This window comes from Miscanthus floridulus, chromosome 11 (genome assembly GCF_019320115.1).
Source record: "Miscanthus floridulus cultivar M001 chromosome 11, ASM1932011v1, whole genome shotgun sequence".
NCBI lineage: Eukaryota > Viridiplantae > Streptophyta > Magnoliopsida > Poales > Poaceae > Miscanthus > Miscanthus floridulus.
In genome coordinates, this window is record NC_089590.1 from 88,655,862 (window position 1) to 88,676,787 (window position 20,926).

The window sequence follows — 20,926 nt, forward strand, 5'->3', positions numbered from 1 at the left end:
TGACAAGTCAAAAGTTGGACAAAAACATTGCCATAGATTATGGCTTGCCAAATCATTGGCATGGCAAACTTTGGAAGCCAAGCAATTAGACCCTCCATCATCGAAGCCATGGAACTATGGAAGTATAGATGGCCAAATGGGGGCATGGCCCGATCCACCCTTCATTATGCTTGCCCATGGGTTGTGCCTGTGGGCAAGCCACGACCCTTGTAAAGCCATGTCGGGTCAGCCCGATGGCCTGTTGAACCTACCGAGCCCGAGCGATGCCTCAACTGGTCGAGGCTATGCCATCACCACCACTGTGCCACCCCTACTCCTAGAGGAGGCTGCCATGCCTACACCACCACAAGAGAGAATTAGGGGAACTGGTGAGAGGAGGAATGAATGTTGGCCGTTGCTCGACTACTCAGAGGACGGAAGAGAAGGTGATGCAACTACTCGGAGGACGAAGGAAAAGGCAACACGAGATCAAGAGAGGGGAGTGGAATGGAAATTGGTTGGGTGAAGAAGTTTGTTGAGGCTAGCTAAATCAAAGTGGTAGTACTCTAGGATATCTAAAACTTTTGATTTCAAATTGTTTTCATTTGAAATCATTCATGGGCTCAAACATTCATTACAATATTCACTAAAGTGAATACAAAATGATATTCGTAGCTTAATTAAATTGAGAATACATCCTTACTTTATAAATTACAAATTCTTGATGGAGATCTTGGTAGGAACAATGATCCTATGGGGTCACTACTGGCCTCCCACCCTCGCTAGAGGCCAGAAGGGGGAGGACGAGGGCTTCCCACAAGTGAGGAATAGCGAATGTCAGAAAAATGGTACAACAGGAGATGGCATAGCAATAAATTTTGGAATAAATGGCTATTCCATCGTGTTCGATATAGCGCCACCCACCGAGTATGTATAGGTTATACCTAGGGGCGAGGTGAAATTACATAATAGTTGGTTATTCTAGACATTCTGATTACACATGAGTGAGGGCATGATAGTAACTCCTCATGCTTTTCCACCAACTGCTCCCTCAACAGCACTGTTAATGCCATCTTTAGAGCCATCTTCTATCACTTGCTGGTTGGCACATCACAAACCTTCACTCCCGACGAGGCTTTGTATGTAGACTTGCCGACGGTCCTACAATTTCGTATTCTCAGAACATCCTCGACCTTCGCCCTGGTCGCCTTTCCTGTCAAATGAGTCATCCATGGGTCCTGCTAGTGTGCAAGGGTCAACCGGGGCAGCTTGCCGGAGGTGCTCCCTCCAACAGATCCAAAGAACTACCCAATCGTCCCTAGTGGAGTTTCCAAAATGTGTTCACACTGAAAAACAAGCCAAATACCTGAGCATGCCTTGTGCTACCCGTAGTGGCGCTCCTCACCGCATTCACTACGGAAATCAGCCTGACCGGTCGCAAAATCTTTTAGGCTAGTTTTGTCACCCTTTACTTGACGATTGTTGAACACACGTCAAGAAGGATGGTTGTCACACTTTCATTATGAGGGATGGCTAGGTTTATGAGACAACCAACAAAGGATAACTATCACACTTACATGATGACGAATGCCAAGTTTCTTGGTAAACTAGCATAAGAACTATCAAGGCTCTTTCCCAGGAGGGACCGGGGTGTGGATGTTAGTGGGTTGCCCAAGGTCAACCAGCAAGCGTAGAGGGCCATTATCTTGGGTCCTCGAGATAATAGGATGGATGGCAACACTAGGTTGGAGGAAGAGAATATGGGTAAAAGGATAGTGTAGAATGATTTCGGGTACAATTGAAAGCCCTCAGTTGGTTGTGGCCCTTTATCCCGTTAGGAGTCAAAACTCTTACGTATAAATTTGTGCCAAAATAATGCATAACTCGGATTACGTAGTCAAAACAGGCCTGGCCGGCCAGTTTTCACATGTGTGGATCTTTCTGAAGCCGTAATTTCCTCATCTAGACTTTAAATTGGCAGCACAATTGTAAAGTCCATTATGCAATTTGACATAATTGCAAAACTGGTCAGACCTGTTTTCTTAGAATAGAAACCTTGGGTCTTGCCAATTTTGGGTGTGAACAAATCGGTATAAAACTCCTACTATTTCATTCCCAAATTAATCTGTCCAGTCAAATTGGATCCACATCATAAGCATACAAACAGTACAACCACATAAGAGAGAAGAAATCACCTGTCTTTTGAAGTTATAGGAAAGACTTATTACGCAGTTGCAAAATGCAAATTACTGATATTCAAAAGGGCTATGCATGTACTAAACGATTTAGTTTTAGTTTTGCAAAATAAATACTATGGTGGGCTTTTCCCCATCCGAATAAGTTATGGAAACCAAACAGCTAACGACCCTCTAGCACAGTGAGACTCATATCATTTATGGACAATTCCTTGTTGTCAACTGCATTTCCAGGTTGGTAGTAGTCCCTAAGTGCAAAATACATAGGTTCCTTTGGTGTTGAAAGTGGTGTCATTTTGTTCTCCAGCATGAACACAACCTCCGACATGAGTGGCCTGCAACTCGGATTGTCTTGAACACACAAGAGTGCTATATGGATGCATCGTGAAACTTCATGAAGGGAGCAATTCTCCATGACAAATGAGTCCACCAAATCTTCTATTTCCCCTTCTTTCCATATGTTCCATGCCTGAAACATTACATAATCTCGCATTCAGATATCATATTTTGTCTCTTGTGGATAGTTCTGAATTCTAACCATCTCCTTGTACTTAGATATGATATAAGGTTAGAATAATCCATGATAAGACTATGTGCTGAGCTGATTTTTAATCCACACACGATCTCCAAAATTAGAACACCAAAGCTGTAGGTGTCAGACTTGTTTGAAAATGCGCCTCCCATTGCATACTCGGGAGACATGTAACCACTGTGCAAATAATTTCATAAAAACTCTTTGCATATTTTTGAGACTGTAAAAAGTGAATGAATTCTAAGAGTTGGCAGTGCAGCTGCTACTTACTATGTCCCGACAACTCGGTTAGTATTTGCTTGGAGTTGGTCGTCATCGCCACAGAATATCTTAGCAATGCCAAAATCTGATATCTTTGGTCACATCTCCTTATCTAACAAGATATTGCTTGATTTGAGATCTCTATGGATTACAGTCAATCTCGAGTCATGATGGAGATACATAATTCCTCTAGCAACCCCCTGGATTATTTTGAACCTTCTTGGCCACTGAAGCATTGATTTTCTTGCAGAATCTAATAAAAATAATATAGAACAAGGCATATCAGAAGGCCACATGAGCACATTTATTTGTTGGGCTTTATTAACAGTATCAACATTTGGAATTATTGAATGTACCAAAGAGGAAGTAATCCAAGCTTTTGTTGGGTAAGTACTCATAAACTAATAGCCTCTCATCTTCATGAATACAACAACCGAGAAGCTTAACTAGATTCTTGTGCTGCAACTTTGCAATTAAGACTACTTCATTTTTGAACTCCTCCGTGCCTTGCCAAGAACCCTTGCTTAGTCTCTTGACAGCTACTTCCTTTGTGCCTTCCAACATTCCCTACATGATTTCATAATCCAGAATTATAATATTATTACAGCAATGTAATTTCCTAGGTAATCCCAAACTTTTTTACTCGTACCTTGTATACTTTGCCAAAACCTCCTTTCCCAATCATATTGCAATCAGAGAAATTGTCTATTGCTATTGCAATATTTTCAAAGCTAATAAACGGGAACTCTATTATGTTCTTGTCCCCAGATTCATCCATAGAACTCAAGTATTCTAGGATCCTTCTCTTTTTTTGTCGTTTGCCTGAAAGTATTAACATCAATGTATCCTTTTTTTTCCTTGAACATCGGCACATTAACACTGCACACATTCTTTAAAACGATGATTCTTGGTACCTGTGCTTTTATATGCCCAGACAAACGCTCCGAGTGCAAGTAGTAGCACACATGCTATGATCGGGAGTAAAATGTTCAGAAAATTGATCGTGTTTTGATCTATACAAGGAAATGTATCATGTTAGAGTTTGCTGCATCAAGCACTGCCTACGATTGTGTGATGAGTTTACTTTACCTTAAAAAAAAGTAAAAGATGGACACGCAAATATTCAAGAACCTAATTACCGCTTAAAGAGTTTCCTCGTGGATGCTACTGATTAGGCTTTTGATATCATGACGCTCAGTCAAGCTATATGCTCATACATAATTTTCCGCTGCAAACATATAAAGTGAACCTGATAATTAAACTTTTTCTTCATTTTTAGCTGCTTCGATAGTGTCAAAACTAGTACTCACTCCATTCCAAATTATAAGTTATTTTAACTTTTTTATATATAGAATTTGCTATGTATCTAAATATATATTATATCTGGATACAAAGCAAAATGAATGTACAAAAAAATCAAAACGACTTATAATTTAGAAGATAGGAAGAGATATGGTACGCTGTCATGGTTTATCTGATGCCAATTCTAGTTGATGGAACGAGCAGGGTAGAATAGACTAGGGAGCACTACAGCACAACGCTTAATTTTTGCACATGCTCAAATTAAAATTGATTTTTAAAGATGGTTTTTGAAACCACTACTAATAAGGCGTCAATTGTAAAAATGAAACGTTTACAAGGACATTTTTATAGCCGCACTTGAAAATGAAATTTAATTCTCATGGAACATGGATGGTTGACTTAGCCAACTGTTCATAAAAATATTTTAATTAAAAATAAAAAATATTAAATTGTGTCAGTCAATAGAAAAACATTTTTTGCCCAAGCCACCACATCGCTATTCAATTGTAAAAGTAAGATATTAACAGGGACGGTTTTAAAACCACCCATAAAACTGGAAATCATATTTAGAGGCAATTAACTTAGTCAACCATTCATAAAAATATTTTTTTTAAATCTCAAAAGATATTAAATTGCACCAAAAAATAGAAAAACCTTTTTCAAAGCGGACATCAAACAATCACATGCTCATAAGGATTTGAACTCATGGCATTTTGCCTCGCACAAGCCTTCACTGCCACTATACTGCATAATCACTTGTAACTAAGTATATGATGCTATTTTAATTAACTTTTATAAATTTTATATTCAGTACTTTAGCCCCTAGACATTCTTAAATAAAAAATGAACTAGAACATTTTAGATCTTGTCGAATAATACAACTTTGATATAGGGAGAATTTTCATCTATGGTCGTTTCTCAATTTTGAATTTCATAAGAACTTCAAAAGTGGAGTTAATACACCATAGGTCCATTAATTTTTGATGGTGTGTCATCTAGGTTCATTAACTTTTAAACTGTATTGTTTGGTCCATTAACTTTTGGTGGTGTATCATCCAGGTCCATCAACTTTTAAACTGCATTTTTGAGTCCATTAACTTTTGTTGATGTGTCATCCAGGTCCATTAATTTTTAAATTGCATTTTTAGGTCCCTAAACTTTTAACTGGTTCACCGTAGGTCCATACCCCTTCGTTTAACGAATATATCTGATATGGCACACCAAATAAGCAGCCACTGTGGAGTAGGTGATGAGTCGATAGCTCCTCAAGATGTTCATGGAGACTTGTCTAGCAATAATTCAAATGTAGCAGCTGGTAATTCGTTAATATCATCTGGTCTTAAATTTAGAACTATTATTTTTAAGGATAAATATATTATGGACATGGAGAAATTTACAACTGCTAGACTGTCATCAAAGATATTTTATAGAGGTACCTTATTATTACGTGGAAAGGAGGAGAAAATAAAGCCAACAAAATACATCCGCACTTATTCTAAAGAGGTGGAGATCGTTAATGGAATTTTCCCAACCTGAATAGCATCCTTGCCATAGTATTTTATTATTTACATGCATTAGTTTCCTATCCAGTTGTGATACATAATCTTTTATCTAGCATCTAGCTTTTAGTGCCTGAGTGCACCTGTGTACGTGAATCAAATCGGTGGCTGCGTTTGGACGTGCCATGCATATTAGCCGAATCAGGGACTCAGGGTCAATCGGTCCTAGTTGGGCTGGTGGAGTCCGAGTTTTGTTTAGGTCAGGTGGTTTGCGTGCCTATACTTGTGGCCTTCGGCCTTGTATCAGGTAGATTAGATTGGATTTTATTGTGGAGTTTATTCCCCGTAGAGCCGTTGCTCGAGAAACCCTAGATGGTGATCCCATCAGATTTTTCGTATTGAAGATTATCTCTGGATCGTGATCTCATCCTGTACTCCACGGTGGCTGCTTATTTGGTATGCCATGTCAGATCTATTCGCTAAACGAAAAGGGTATGGACCTATGGTGAACCAGTTAAAAAGTTTAGAAACCAAAAAATACAATTTAAAAGTTGATGGACCCGGGTGACACACCACCAAAAATTAATGGACCAAAAAATCTGATGGACCTGGACGACACACCACCAAAAGTTAATCGACCAGTTGATGGACCTAGATGACACACCACCGAAAGTTAATGGACCTACGGTGCATTTACTCTAAAAAGTATATTTTGACCTCTAAACAATCTCAAATAAAAATAAACTACAAAGTTTTAGATCTTGTTGAGCTCTAAACTTTAATATAAAGTTTGTCTTTGTCTAACTTTATTTTTTTTTAAGTTATGAACTTATTTGCTCAGCAGTTATTTTTAAGGGTGGTTGACCCTAAAAATCAATTTTTAATAATGATTGACTAAATCGACTACCCCTAAAAAACAACTTTCTTAGGAACGATTGGCATAAGAAACAAAAAGTAAATAGATTTTAAGGGTGATTTTATTAATTCAACTGCTCCTGAAACTTGATTTCTATAGGCGGTACGAAATCTACAATGCAGCAAAATATTCCTATAGATGGTTTAATGTGTGAACTGCACGCACTAAAAAAATAGGAAGTGATTGTAAAAAAATCATTTATGTAGTAGCGGAGTTGGATGGAGAATTACGGTGAAGGTAACAACTAGCCAGCTGGGTCTCAGCAGCTTACATAATGCATGAGCCTAGGCACAAATACAATAATCTCAAATGCCTTACCTCTAACTCGAACCCAAAATATCTCTTTAACTAATCAAGTATCCCTACCCCCCCCCCCCCCTCCAACAACTTGTCCTCCAGTTGGAACGATAGGTACATGCATGTGAATTATTGAGGAGAGCCACACGATACCATTTAATATTAGGACATATGGATGGCATCCTAAATTGTTTCGGAGTAATGTTTATCTTACAAATAGGCCTTATGATGGTGATGGCATGACTCCTTGTCACGTTGATCACTAATGTCACTTTTGAGGAAAGAAGGATGAGGTATTAGGGATGCACGTACCAGGAGATTTGCCAAGTCCACTAGTAGAGAACAGACCTTTGATCCTCGGCCAAAATGGGCTCTAGTCCCGGAATTTTTTGCCCCCGGGACTAGAAATACCTTTAGTCCCGGTTGGTGGCTCCAACCGGGACTAAAGGTTCCTGCCCAACGGCTACTGCGCCAGACAGAGGTGGCAGGGACCTTTAGTCCCGGTTGGAGCCACCAACCGGGACTAAAGGTATACTTTTACTCCCGGTTGGTGGCTCCAACCGGGAGTAAAGGTCTACTCCCGGGCCGTGGCTGCGCCCGGGGTTGGAAAGTTACCTTTAGTCCCGATTGGATCTATCAACCGGGACTAAATGTTCTCCCTTTATAAATCGGCCGTCTCCTCCTTCCTCCCCGAGCCCGAGCTCAGCACATTTTGAAGCTCACTGCAGTAGTGTTCTTGCTTCCTCCCTCCCTCCATTGTTCCTCCATCCATTCTTCGATTCCTCCGTCGATTCTTCAGTTGTAAAGGTTACCAATCTCATACTCTCATTTTTTACCATTTTCTTATACCATTTTATTCACTATATATATTTATGGTTCTTTATTGTGGTTTTTTTTCATTTGTAAGCAATTTGAGCTCAAAATCACTTTAAGCTTGCATATTTACATGAAAGAAGGTTAAAGTATATATAAATATAAAGTTAGAAAATAGTTAGAAAATTATAGCAAATCCTTACTAGTTGAACTTGCGGACCGTGTTCAGGTCGGCGAGGATGTTCTCTGCCGAGCGGTAACGGACGTCAAGGAGGAGCTTTGATTCTACGAGGGAGAGCGATAACGGTCGTGGAAGACCGTGTTCCCTTCCTCGTAGAATCGGAGCTCTTCCTTGACCAAGTACGGTGCCGTCCGGTGGAGAAATCCTCGCCGAGCTGATCACGTAAGCAAGGTCAACTAGTACGGATGGTTATTTATTCACATGTCCCGATATCGTCGTAGTAGTCTGTCAATCACCGTACCTAAACGTAGTATATATAAATAAAAACTTAGAAAATAGTTAGAAAATTATAGAAAATCCGTACTAGTTGAACTTGCGGACCGTGTTCAGCTCGGCAAGCATGTTCTCTGTCGAGCGGTAACGGACATCAAGGAGGAGCTTTGATTATACGAGGGAGAGCGACAACGGTCGTGGGAGACCGTGTTCCCTTCCTCATAGAATCGGAGCTCTTCCTTGACCAAGTACGGTGCTGTCCGGTGGAGAAATGCTCGCCGAGATGATCACGTAAGCAAGGTCAACTAGTACGGATGGTTATTTATTCACACGTCCCGATATCGTCGTAGTAGTCTGTTATGTGTGTACATTCCCATTCTTCTGTTAATTTGCGGAAATATCATATGAATTACTTACCTGCCGCAGTAAAAGACGAGAACACAATGACCATTAAAAATATCATTGTTTAGAGATCTAGATAATTTTATAGTTTGTTAATTTTATTTGTTTATAAAAGAAGAAATTTATAGTGTATTAAAAAATGAGTATAGAGAGTAGATGGCAACTGCTTCCGGGTCCTCGGCCTCTCATGGGTTTCCAAAGCGACTTAGGCCGGGCCTTCCTCTCATTCCATGCGGCAAGTGTCGTGATGAGATGAAGATTGTGATGGAGTACCGAGTGAAGAAGGAGGGTCCCAACAAGGATCGTATCTTCTACAAGTGTCCGGATCGCAATGTGAGTTATTTTATCGTATTTAATGATTATGGTTAGTTTATACCTATTTTCATGATGGTTGTGATTAAAGTTCTAGTTTTTTGTTTTAATTTCAGTGGGATGGCAGTGGACGATGTTCAGGCTTCTACTGGGAGGAAGAGTATGTTGAACTCGTGCAAAAATATCTTGCACAACAGGCAGATACGGCGGCTAATGAGGCAGTGATCCAGTCGAAGAAGCCCAAAGATGTTGCACAATCGGGGGATCTGTCTGTTTTAGTTGAGATTGGTCGCGAAATCCTTGTGCTCCTGAAATGTATTTTAGCTTTAGTTCTTTTAGTGGTAGTTGGGATTGTCTACATTGTAGCGATGCTTTCATAAATTTGTATCTTTTGTGGTGGCACGCATGTTGTATAAATAATTAATTATGATCTAGGTTTTAATATGATATTTATGTCATGTAATGCAGATGAGCCGTCATTGGATGTATAATGCTGATCGCCGCTCACAAGAGTTCATTGACGGCGTGCATTCTTTATTACGTGCGGCCGAGACAAACAAACGTGACGGTTTCATGTGCTGCCCATGTGCCATATGTAAGAATACGGTGGAATATCCTTGCTCAAGGACTCTTCATTCACACTTGTTCAAGTCGGGTTTCATGCCAAACTATATTTGTTGGACAAAGCACGGAGAAACCGGTGTTGTAATGGAAGAAGATGAAGAAGAACAATGGGACGACAATGATATTATTCCTGATGGTGCGTGCTTCAATGATACTGCAATGGGAGAAGCTGAAGAAGAGGTAGCCGCAGAAGATGAGCCGGCTGATGATCTTTGTCAGGTCATTCGTGATGCACAAAGAGAATGTGAAAGTGAAAAGGAGAAGATCAAGTTCGAGCGGATGCTAGAAGATCACAATAAATTGTTGTACCCAACTTGTGATGCAGGGCAGAAAAAGTTGGGAACCACACTAGAATTGCTGCAATGGAAGGCAAAGAATGGTGTATCTGACAAGGGATTTGGAGAGTTACTAAAAATCCAAAAGAAGATGCTTCCGAAGTACAATGAATTGCCCGCCACTACCTACGAAGCAAAACAAGTTGTCTGTCCTATGGGGCTAGAAATAGAGAAGATACATGCATGTCCTAATGACTGCATCCTATACCGTGGCAAAGAGTACGAGAAATTGGATGCATGCCCGGTATGCCATGCGTCGCGGTATAAGATCAGGCGAGATGACCCTGGTGATGTTGAGGGCGAACGTCCACGTAAGAAAATCCCTGCCAAGGTTATGTGGTATGCTCCTATAATACCACGCTTGAAACGTCTGTTCAGAAACAAAGAACATGCAAAATTGTTACGATGGCACAAAGAAGACCGTAAGGTAGACAATATGTTGAGACACCCTGCTGATGGGTCCCAGTGGAGAGCAATCGATAGAGAATTCCCGGAGTTTGCAAATGACGCAAGAAACTTAAGGTTTGCTTTAAGTACAGATGGTATCAATCCTTTTGGAGAGCAGAACAGTAGTCATAGCACTTGGCCTGTTACTCTAAGTATCTACAACATTCCTCCTTGGTTATGCATGAAGCGGAAGTTCATTATGATGCCTGTGCTCATCCAAGGCCCGAAGCAACCTGGCAATGACATCGATGTGTACCTGAGACCACTTATTGATGAACTTCTCATTTTGTGGAATAAAGAAGGTGTACGTGTGTGGGATGAGTACAAACAGGAACACTTTGATCTGCGAGCATTGTTGTTCGTAACAATCAATGATTGGCCTGCTCTAAGTAATCTTTCAGGACAGTCAAACAAGGGATATAATGCATGCACACACTGCTTCGGTGATATTAGAGGTGTATTCTTGAAAAAATGTTGAAAGGTCGTGTACCTTGGCCATCGTCGATTTCTTCCTGCAAATCACCCCGTAAGAAAGAAAGGTAAGCATTTTAAAGGGAAAGCAGACCACCTGACCAAGCCTCGCAACCGAACCGGTGAGGATGTACTCGATATGGTCAATGATGTGAAAGTCGTCTTTGGAAAAGGACATGGAAGCCAACCTATTCCGAAAGACGCTAACGGTCACGCACCCATGTGGAAGAAAAAGTCCATATTTTGGGACCTACCCTATTGGCAAGTCCTGGAGGTCCGTAGCTCGATCGACGTGATGCACCTGACGAAGAATCTTTGTGTGAACCTGCTAGGCTTTATGGGTGTGTATGGAAAGCCTAAGGACACATTTGAAGCACGACAGGACCTGCGTTGTTTGAGAGAAAGAGACAACCTGCATCCAGAGAAGACAGATGATGGACGCCATTACTTACGTCCTGCTAGCTACACTCTAAGCAAAGAGGAGAAGGAAATCATGTTTGAATGCTTAAACAACATCAAGGTACCATCTGGATTCTCCTCGAATATAAAGGGTATTATAAATGTGACAGAGAAGAAATTCTGTAACTTAAAGTCCCATGACTGTCACGTTCTCATGACGCAATTACTTCCAGTTGCATTAAGAGGAATTCTACCTCCAAATGTACGTCTAGCCACCGTAAAGCTATGTGCATTCCTCAATGCAATTTCTCAGAAGGCAATTGATCCAACTGATCTAGCTAAACTACAGAATGATGTGGTTCAATGTCTCGTCAGCTTTGAGTTAGTGTTCCCTCCTTCCTTCTTTGATATTATGACACACCTCCTAGTTCACCTAGTCAAGGAGATTTTCACTCTCGGTCCTGTGTTCCTACACAACATGTTCCCCTTAGAGAGATTCATGGGAGTCCTAAAGAAATATGTTCACAACCGTGCTCGCCCAGAAGGAAGCATCGCCAAGGGCTATGGAACAGAAGAGGTCATTGAGTTCTGTGTTGACTTTATTCCCGACCTTGACTCGATTGGTGTTCCTGAATCGAGACATGAGGGAGACTAAGCGGAAAGGGGACACTAGGGAGGAAAACATATATTGGTACGGATGATGATTATTTCAATAAAGCGCACTACACAGTTCTACAGAACTCCTCTTTGGTAGATCCGTATATTGAGACACACAAGGATCTCTTACGATCCGAGTTTCCAGGCAAGACTGAAGCTTGGATTACGCATAAGCACATGGAAACTTTCGGCGGTTGGTTGCGAAAAAAATGTCAAGGTGATGAGAGCATCCATGAGCAACTGTATTTATTGGCTATGCAACCATCATGGCATATCGTCACATACAAAGGGTACGAGATAAATGGGAACATATTCTACACAGTAGCCCAAGATAAAAGGAGTACCAACCAAAACAGTGGTGTCCGCATAGATGCCACAGACCCGAATGGGAATAAGCAGACATATTATGGACGCATAGATGAAATATGGGAACTAGAATATGCACCTACTTTGAAGATCCCATTGTTCAAGTGCCAATGGGTCAAGGTGACCGGAGGCGGAGTAACAGTAGACAACGAGTATGGAATGACAACAGTAGACCTTAGTAATATTGGGTACAAAGACGAACCATTCGTCCTTGCCAAGGATGTGAATCAGGTGTTCTATGTCAATGATATGTCTACCAAACCAAAAAGAGGGAAAAACGATAATGACTCAACCAAAGAGCCAAAGCGCCACATAGTTCTTTCAGGGAAAAGAGTCATCGTGGGAATTGAGGACAAGTCGGACATGTCAGAAGAATATGAAAAGGATGACCGAATTCCGCCCTTCAAAGTGAACAAAGACCCTAGCATCTTGGTAAATGATGAGGACACTCCATGGTTACGAAGCGATCATAACCAAGGGACATACGTAAAGAAGAAGTTCACTGCTGTGCCCACTTGATGATATAGTGATTTAATATAGTGTGTGTTTGAGATATTATGTAATAATTGTGAATTCAGATGTTTATTATGTCATATTTCAAATTAAATCAATGTTTGATTTGGTGGGATTTCTCTCTCAAAAAGGTAAATTAGGATACTGAGTGATGAAAAATTAAAATATTAACGTTAAAATGATGTGAAAACAAATTTCCTGTCCAAAACCAATAATTTTAATAATTTTAATTAAACACTACATTTTTGCATTAACGAAATAATAAATATTAGTTACATTATGTTTTATAATTCTAACAAAAAATAAAAAAAGTTAGGTTATCGATTTTTCCTATGTGCAATAAACAAAAATAAAATTCATATTTTTAACAAAATAATTTTATGCCTTTTATTTAATTTACTATGTATTTAATAAAAACTATTGCATTTCTATTGTATTTAACAAGACTATTGCTTAAAACAGGCGGGAAACGAAACTGCAGGCCACCTTTACTCCCGGGTGGGAAGCCCACCCGGGAGTAAAGGTGGGCTGCAGTTTCGTGGCCCGCCAAAAAAAGCCTTTACTCCCGGTGCGTGTTACCAACCGGGAGTAAAGGTATACCTTTACTCCCGGTTGGTAACACGCACCGGGAGTAAAGGAACCTTTACTCCCGGTTGGTAACACGCACCGGGAGTAAAGGGTTTTTACTCCCGGTTGGTGGCTGGCACCGGGAGTAATTCTCCTCTGCTATATAACCTCCAGCGCCTGGCAGATCGATCTGCTCGTCTTCTTCCTCGTCGAACACCGCCGCCCGGCCTCTTCTTCGACCTCGCGCCGCGTCGGTTCGCCTTCCGTGACACCGGCGCCGCCGTCTTCTTCCTCGTGCGGCCTCCACCGCGCGCGCCCGTGCCCCTCCTCCGCGCTTGCCCGTGGCCCTCCACCGCGCCCTCCTCCGCGCCCGAGGCCCTCCTCCACCGCGCGTTGCCCCACCGCGCCGGCCCGAGGCCCTCCAGTACGTACACTGCCGAGCTTCGAGGTGATATATTCGTCGATCTCTTTGTACATTCGTCCGAGCCCTCCACTGCCGAGTTATAGATCACATCGAAAACTACAACTTTGGTGTAAGCCATGTCAACGGTCGAGGTCGATTGAAAATTCCAAATTTTGAATCACAAAATCTATAGAAACTAAAAATGAATATTTGGAACTCTAAATGATTTTAAATAAAAACATATCTTAAGGCAAGTTTTGAATATTTGGAACTCTAAATGACAAGTATAATTAAGGATCACCAATGAAATTATTTTAGAAATTAATTAGATCGATGTAAATCCATGGCTTGTATAATAAACACGCTATATATTATTTGGAAACAACGCTACGAACCATCCGCTAATGATCCAGCCCATCAACCGCCATATATTCATCACTATATGATATGCCATTATTTCAAGATGCAGTTTCAATAGAAGAATTTTTTCTATCTTCATAGATCAATGTTTGTTAACGAAATTTTATCCAAATATATTCATGTAGGGTCTTTTTTTTTGAAGGATTTGTTGTAGGATATATAATGGTCAAATAGGAACTCAATTTTGATACCCAGTTTATAAACTAAGCGTTTTTTAGTTTATCAAAAATATCACATGTTTCTTCATTTGTGAACTTTGAATATACAGATATAATAAATATTAATGTTGCTAAAGTAATATGAGCATTACATATTTTTTTCCGGGAAGACTATCTTCAAACTTTATATCATAGCATCAGAGATCGCCTGTAGAAGAAGAAAATAAATTCTTATCATTTCAGAAATAGTAATGGTTATATGAGCAATAAGACACGTATACTTACATTTCATAATGGCTTATACTTATATTATTAACATAGAATTTTCTCATATGATGAATGACTACATGGTTGATCACATGGTACATAGGATCACAACATCACGCACCGACACCGCCCCGGCCCGCCTCACGTCGTCGTCGTCGTCAGCACGCCGGCCCGCCTCACATCATCGTCGTCAGCACACCGGCCACCGCGCCGACACGTATATATACGTCATTTGTATTCATATGCATTTCGTCCATGCGTTTCTATGTATACGGCGGAGCACCGCCGCCCTCGTTCACCCATGTGTACAGACATATATACGGCGGAGTGGAGCACCGCCACTCTTGTCACACCGCCCTTTCTCGTGCCCTAATTCGCCCTAGTACCGACGTAGTTCGTCCTAGTGTGGCGAATTGCGTCCGTGATCGAGGGGCAAGATTTAATAATGCATATTGTTTGTAGATTTTACGCATGTAATAAGCAAAGATTTGACGTACTATATATTGGTTTTGTTTTTTGAAGCTAGATGGCCGACCCGAGAAATATGGATGAGGAGGAGTTGATGATGAATTTGATCAACACTGGCACTCAAGTTGCCGGCGATGATGGTGCTAAAAATAACGTGCAAGAGGATGTAGATGACGGGAGTCAGTACTTAGCTCTTGAACAAAATGAGCAACAACATATTGGCCAAGTATATATTTTTTATTATTAGCTATATATATATATTATCATATGTCTTATGTGTGCTCATGACATTAAAAATATTGTTTATGTTTTGTAGCCCTCTGGATCGACATCAACAACTACAACGAAGAGTAAAAATGTTCGAGGTCCCAAAAAGCCATTGGAGGGTCGCTTCATCATCTCGGAGTTCAATGTGGATACAGGAGAACCGGGGGGGCCGAATAAAATGAAATTTGTGCACCACTGTGGTTACCTTGTACGGGACCGGCTCCCGATTAGTACCCGTGAATGGAAGAAGAAGACCAATGCTCCTCATATCAGTTTTGTCTCCGATCGTGACAAGGCGTTAATTTGGAATGATGTCTTGGTACATTTCACGCTCCAAACAGATGATTATGATGATATAATAGATGGTGATGAATTGAAGGAGCGAGTTAGGGATTGGGCAATGAAGAAGATGGCCACCCAGTTTCAGACTTGGAAGAAACACCTATACACGACGTATGTCAAGAAGAACATAGCACCAGATTTTACTGTCCCAGGCCCGATCTCAAAGCAGAGGCCCTATTGGGATGAGTTTGTACAGTACAAGACTTCAGAAGAGGGTGTGAGTCGGGTGATAAAGAACCAACGTAATGCCCAACAGAAGACATACCACCATACCTTGGGATCAGGTGGCTACCCGACTGCCATTAAGAAGTGGAATAAAATGGAAGCAGACCTTCTTGCCAAGGGTATCAGACCAGAATCACTCGAGTGGGGAGAACGTGCAAAGAATTGGTTTTTCGCTCATGGGGGAACACTAGACCAGGAGACAGGGAAGTGCGTTTATGGCGCAAGACTGCAAGAAGCAGCAGAAAGATTGTTTTATGCTCAGAGAGCTGCTGCTAGTGGTGAGTTCAGGCCCAACAGAGAGAAGGATGAGCTGACATACGCCATCGGGACTATTGAACATGGTGGCCGAACTAGAGGCAAAGGAAGTGTCTCGTGGGAGCATGGATTCCCTCAGGACAGACCTTCCTACAGAAGTCGCCAGAGAAAGAAGGAAGAAGAGGCACACCGGCTCCAGAGGTTGGAGGAAGCGGTGCGTGAAGCACAGGAGCGGGAAAAAAACCTTGAAGTGAGAATGCAGGAGGAAATCAAAAGGCAAGTGCAAATAGCAGTGAGTGCAAGCAAGCAGGCATCAGAGCCAGGAATCAACATTAGCCAATCTGTTCAGTTGAAAAGCAGCTGCGCTTCCACGGAGATACCAAATCAAGGGGACACAGGACTGCGCTTCCCTGTGGATGACGTCACTGAACCTTGTACAACGTGTGAGCTACACATTCCGAAGGAGAATTCCACAATCAAGGTGGCTATCGGTCTTGTTAATCCTATCGACCGAACCAAGACACCAAGGATTCATGGGAATATAATCCAAGAAGGATATGCCACCATCTCGGTAGATAAAGCTGAAAAAGGTTTTAGTGATTTGCCTCTTGACATTCCTGGAGGTGATGGCGAGAAGACTCTAGGAGAAGCGGAGAAGACATTCATTCTATGGCGCAAGCGCTACATCATCATTCCAGGGATGTCGGCTCCACCTCCTTCTGAACTACCTCACCATAGGTACGTGCGGATGAAAACACTACATCATTAATTTGTATTGGCTTAAATAATTAACAATCTGCTCATAATAATATGTCATTCCTTTTTTTGTAGCAGATCCTCCCCCAACCTAAATCCAATTGTTCAATCGCCAGATCATCATAGTGCTCTGTATGATGACATTGTGTTGGAAGACGAGGCTGCATCCACACCCTCTCCAAGGAGGTCTCCAACGCCACAGCCGCCACCTCCAAGGAGGTCTCCAACGCCGCTGCCAACACCTCCAAGGAGGTCTCCAACGCCTCCCCCGCCCCCGCCTACCAAGAAGCCTAGCAAGAGGCCAGCCCCTCAAACGAAGAATCAGTCCCCGCCTGCAAAGAAAGCCACCGTGAAACCAAGGGCTATTCCCAAAATAATATCTGAAGAGAAGGAAGAAGGAACTGATGCATATAAAAAAGACATGTCTAGATTCTATGACAAACTTAAAATGAATCAAGAAGCAAGGAGAAACCCAGAGAAACCGTACTTCTTCGTAGCTCCGGATATTTTAAGAAAAAAGGTGACTTCTTACCAGCATCAACAGCGGGAATCTCGTAAGCCGTCCAAATCAACGTTATCAGACTATGACCGCACTCTCACCAAGTCAATTGAGGCAGCACAGAAAAAGAAGCGGGCAGGGAAAGGAGTTGCCCAACTCGGACAACAAGCGCACCAATCAATCCCCCCGCTAGTTGTTGGTAATGAATATGGTTCGAATTTAGGATTAATGCATCAGGCAAACATACCTCCGGATGTCGATTTGGATCACCTTGGTGAATTTCTTGATGAGACTGGTCTCGACCTTTACCAGATGTTTGGTGATGGAAAAATTGAGAGTGCGGCGGAGGTTGATATTTGGAAGAAAAAATTTGTACTAGGCCAGAGTCTATACAACCCTCAAGCCTTATCTGATCTGGGGACGCAAATGTACCTGCTAAACAAGTGGTACATGCAGGCGTCTACCAGTGGAGACTTCTGCGTTGGTGTCAGAATTAGAGACGAACATTGGTTCCGTGGCGATGATGTTATGTATGTTGACTTTGCAGAATTTCATCAACTATGCCACCTTACCTCTCTGGACAAAGTTATCATTAGCTGCTATTGCCTATAAGTAATAATTCTTTCGATCTATTATTAAACTCATCATATGTGTGCATATGCATATAAATTATCCTAACAAGTACTATATATATGCAGATTTACAATGACAGAGCTCAGAAAGGAAGGCTGCAATGAAATTGGTTTTGTTGATCCGCATATAGTATTCAAAGACCCAATTACTCCAATGACTAATTGGAAGTCTGAGTCAGAGAGTAACATCATGAACTTCTTAGTGAACCAACGCCACAAGAAGGATATACTCTTTCCCTATAACTTCAAGTGAGTGTTAATCATGTCGATCATAGCCTTAATGGCTCATATGTTGATTCTAGTTAATTAATGAGTGTTATGCGTTATATCCTATAAACACATGCAGCAATCACTGGATATTGATGGACATCGATCTGGTGAAAAGTCACTTGATAATCTATGACTCGATGAGAAAACCACAACAAGACTACCAAGATATGATAGATATTATCCAGAGGTAATTTCGGGATCTCTAGCAACTATATATACACACAAACATGATGATTAACTATATCTGATGACGTGGCAAATTTTTTATTGGGCAGTGTTTGGAAAACCTTTATTGAGAAGCAACACATGGAAAAATGCAAAGCGCCACTGAATGTAATCCCATTGAAAGTAAGTCCCCTGAATCGCATCATCTTTATTAATTAAACATATAGCTTTCACCGGATCACCAGATTGGATGACAAATCTTTTTCTCGTAAAGTGGTGTCTGAGGCAGGAACAGGGGAACAACTACTGTGGTTACTATGTTTGCAAGTTTATCAAGGTGCTCTCCCAAAGAACTCCTACAGAGAGACTCAAAGTACGTTAAAAATACACTATATATTCATTTAATTATTATTATTGATTGTGTTACTATGTCTTTATATATATATATATATGTACATATATTAATTTATTTTCCTTTAATTCAAACCTGTAGACTCGATGGTTGGAGGAAAAGGTCATACGGCAAGACCAAATCAAAGCAATTCAAGAGTCTATAGCCGGATTTTTTAATGAGCAGGTCATCGATTCCAAGGGCGAGTTCTACTTCGACCCAACACTGCCATTGAAGCCAAGCTAGAGGATGAGAAGAAACTTGTTATGTCACAACAACTATAATGCAATCTTTTGTAATATATGCACATGAAATAATATAATGTAAAATACACATATGCATGCATGCATGTAAATATATATATGATGCATGCATATATATATATATATATATATATATATATATATATATATATATATATATATTTCTATGCTTGAATTGTGTGATTTAATACGTTCATTGTGCTTGAACCGAAACATACTATATGCGCATATAAATGTATAATTAGCAGCGTACAATACGACTTCGAAAACCTATTTTGAAAAGAAAACAAAAAAATGAAAAGAAAAGAAAAAAGAAAAAAACCTTTAGTCCCGGTTCGTATTACCAACCGGGACTAAAGGTGCCGGCCATCGTGGCATGTCAGGAGGCACCTTTAGTCCCGGTTGGTGTTACCCACCGGGACTAAATGTCCTCCTTTAGTCCCGGTTCCTGACCCGGGACTAAAGGACCCCCCCTTTAGTCCCGGATGCTTGCTCCCGGGTGGGGAACCGGGACTAGAGGGGGTTCCCCACCGGGAGTAAAGCTCGGTTCTCTACCAGTGGTCGAATGTACAGGACCTCCTCAAAGATTTGCTTCTCCATGTCGATGAGATCCCCAGCCCAAACCAAACACCTCGATGTGTCGCCCATAGTACCACCATTGCTTAGGTTGGAGTAGGCGTATGCCATACACGAGCAGTTTCTAGTGCACTCAGCTGCACACTGCTCGAAGCTTCTATTCCTAATGTGGAAGAACTTGTAAGGAAGCTTCATATTAGGCATGGCCATGAAATAGTCTTCCTTTCCGCATTTCAGTGCTTCCCTTCTCTGGCATCCTCTAGAGAAGTTGAGACTGTCAAGGAGCTCAAACCCATTAGGGCGCGCACCGGCATGTCGGGATTGCCTCCGTGCGGTCACAGTAGCCGAATGGGCCACAAGAGGCATAGAGATCACAGCTATTAGGAACCTCAATGATGACTTCCCATGACGAAGTGGTGCTTTTCCAAGTGAGGAGCCTCCCTTTGCCTGTATAGTCCAACGAAAGGCGAATGTAGGGTGATCCGGGCGAGACTGTGTACATGTAGTACGACTCGTCCCCTGTGTTGATAGTTGTTTGGTACAAGATCACGTCGATACCATTGATTTGTTGCATGCCACCGGATACCGGGTTGCCACTAACGACAGGGAAACGGAAGTATGGAACCTCCCCCTTCCAAATGAATAGCTAAAGGTTCGAGGTGGGATCCATACCAAGAGAGAAATCCCCAGTTGATGGATCGTCAGGGCCCTTCCAAGCAAATAAGCGTGTCGCCGGTTGTGCCTTGTAGCTTAGCAGCACCCTCATGGTTGGAAGAATGTTATCGGTCGGGTGATCGAAGCTTTGCCATACCTCCGCGCCATTCGGCGACTGAAGGACAAAGTTCCCAGAGCTAAGTAGCACCGCGGAAGCTCCGGCGCCACCTCCGCCGCCTGTGTTTCTTGTTGCCGTCCAAAGAGTGTGCCCTTCGGAGTCCGACAACACCAGCTCTGAGTTGTTGGTGATGACGAGCTGCGCCGGTGTGGTGATCGGGTTGTCACGGTTGCCGACCCATACCACAGTTCGTTCTGCAATGCGGTGATACCAGATTCCTATGTATAGCTTCTTGTTGGAATTGGTAGGGGAAAAGAAGCCAAGAGCAAAGTCCCCGCCCTCCGAGATGAGCTTGTCTTTGAGCGAGAGTGGCTTTGTTTGTGTCAGCTGGTTGTCGGATCGACAGAGTGAGCTTAGGAATATGAGGATGAAGGCGGCAGTATACACCATATCCAT

General features: G+C 41.8%; 1 pseudogene; it reads right to left on the bottom strand.

The window, feature by feature from the left end:
- Positions 1 to 2,337: 2,337 nt before the first annotated feature.
- LOC136492396 (G-type lectin S-receptor-like serine/threonine-protein kinase B120) lies at positions 2,338 to 20,926 on the bottom strand (annotated as a pseudogene).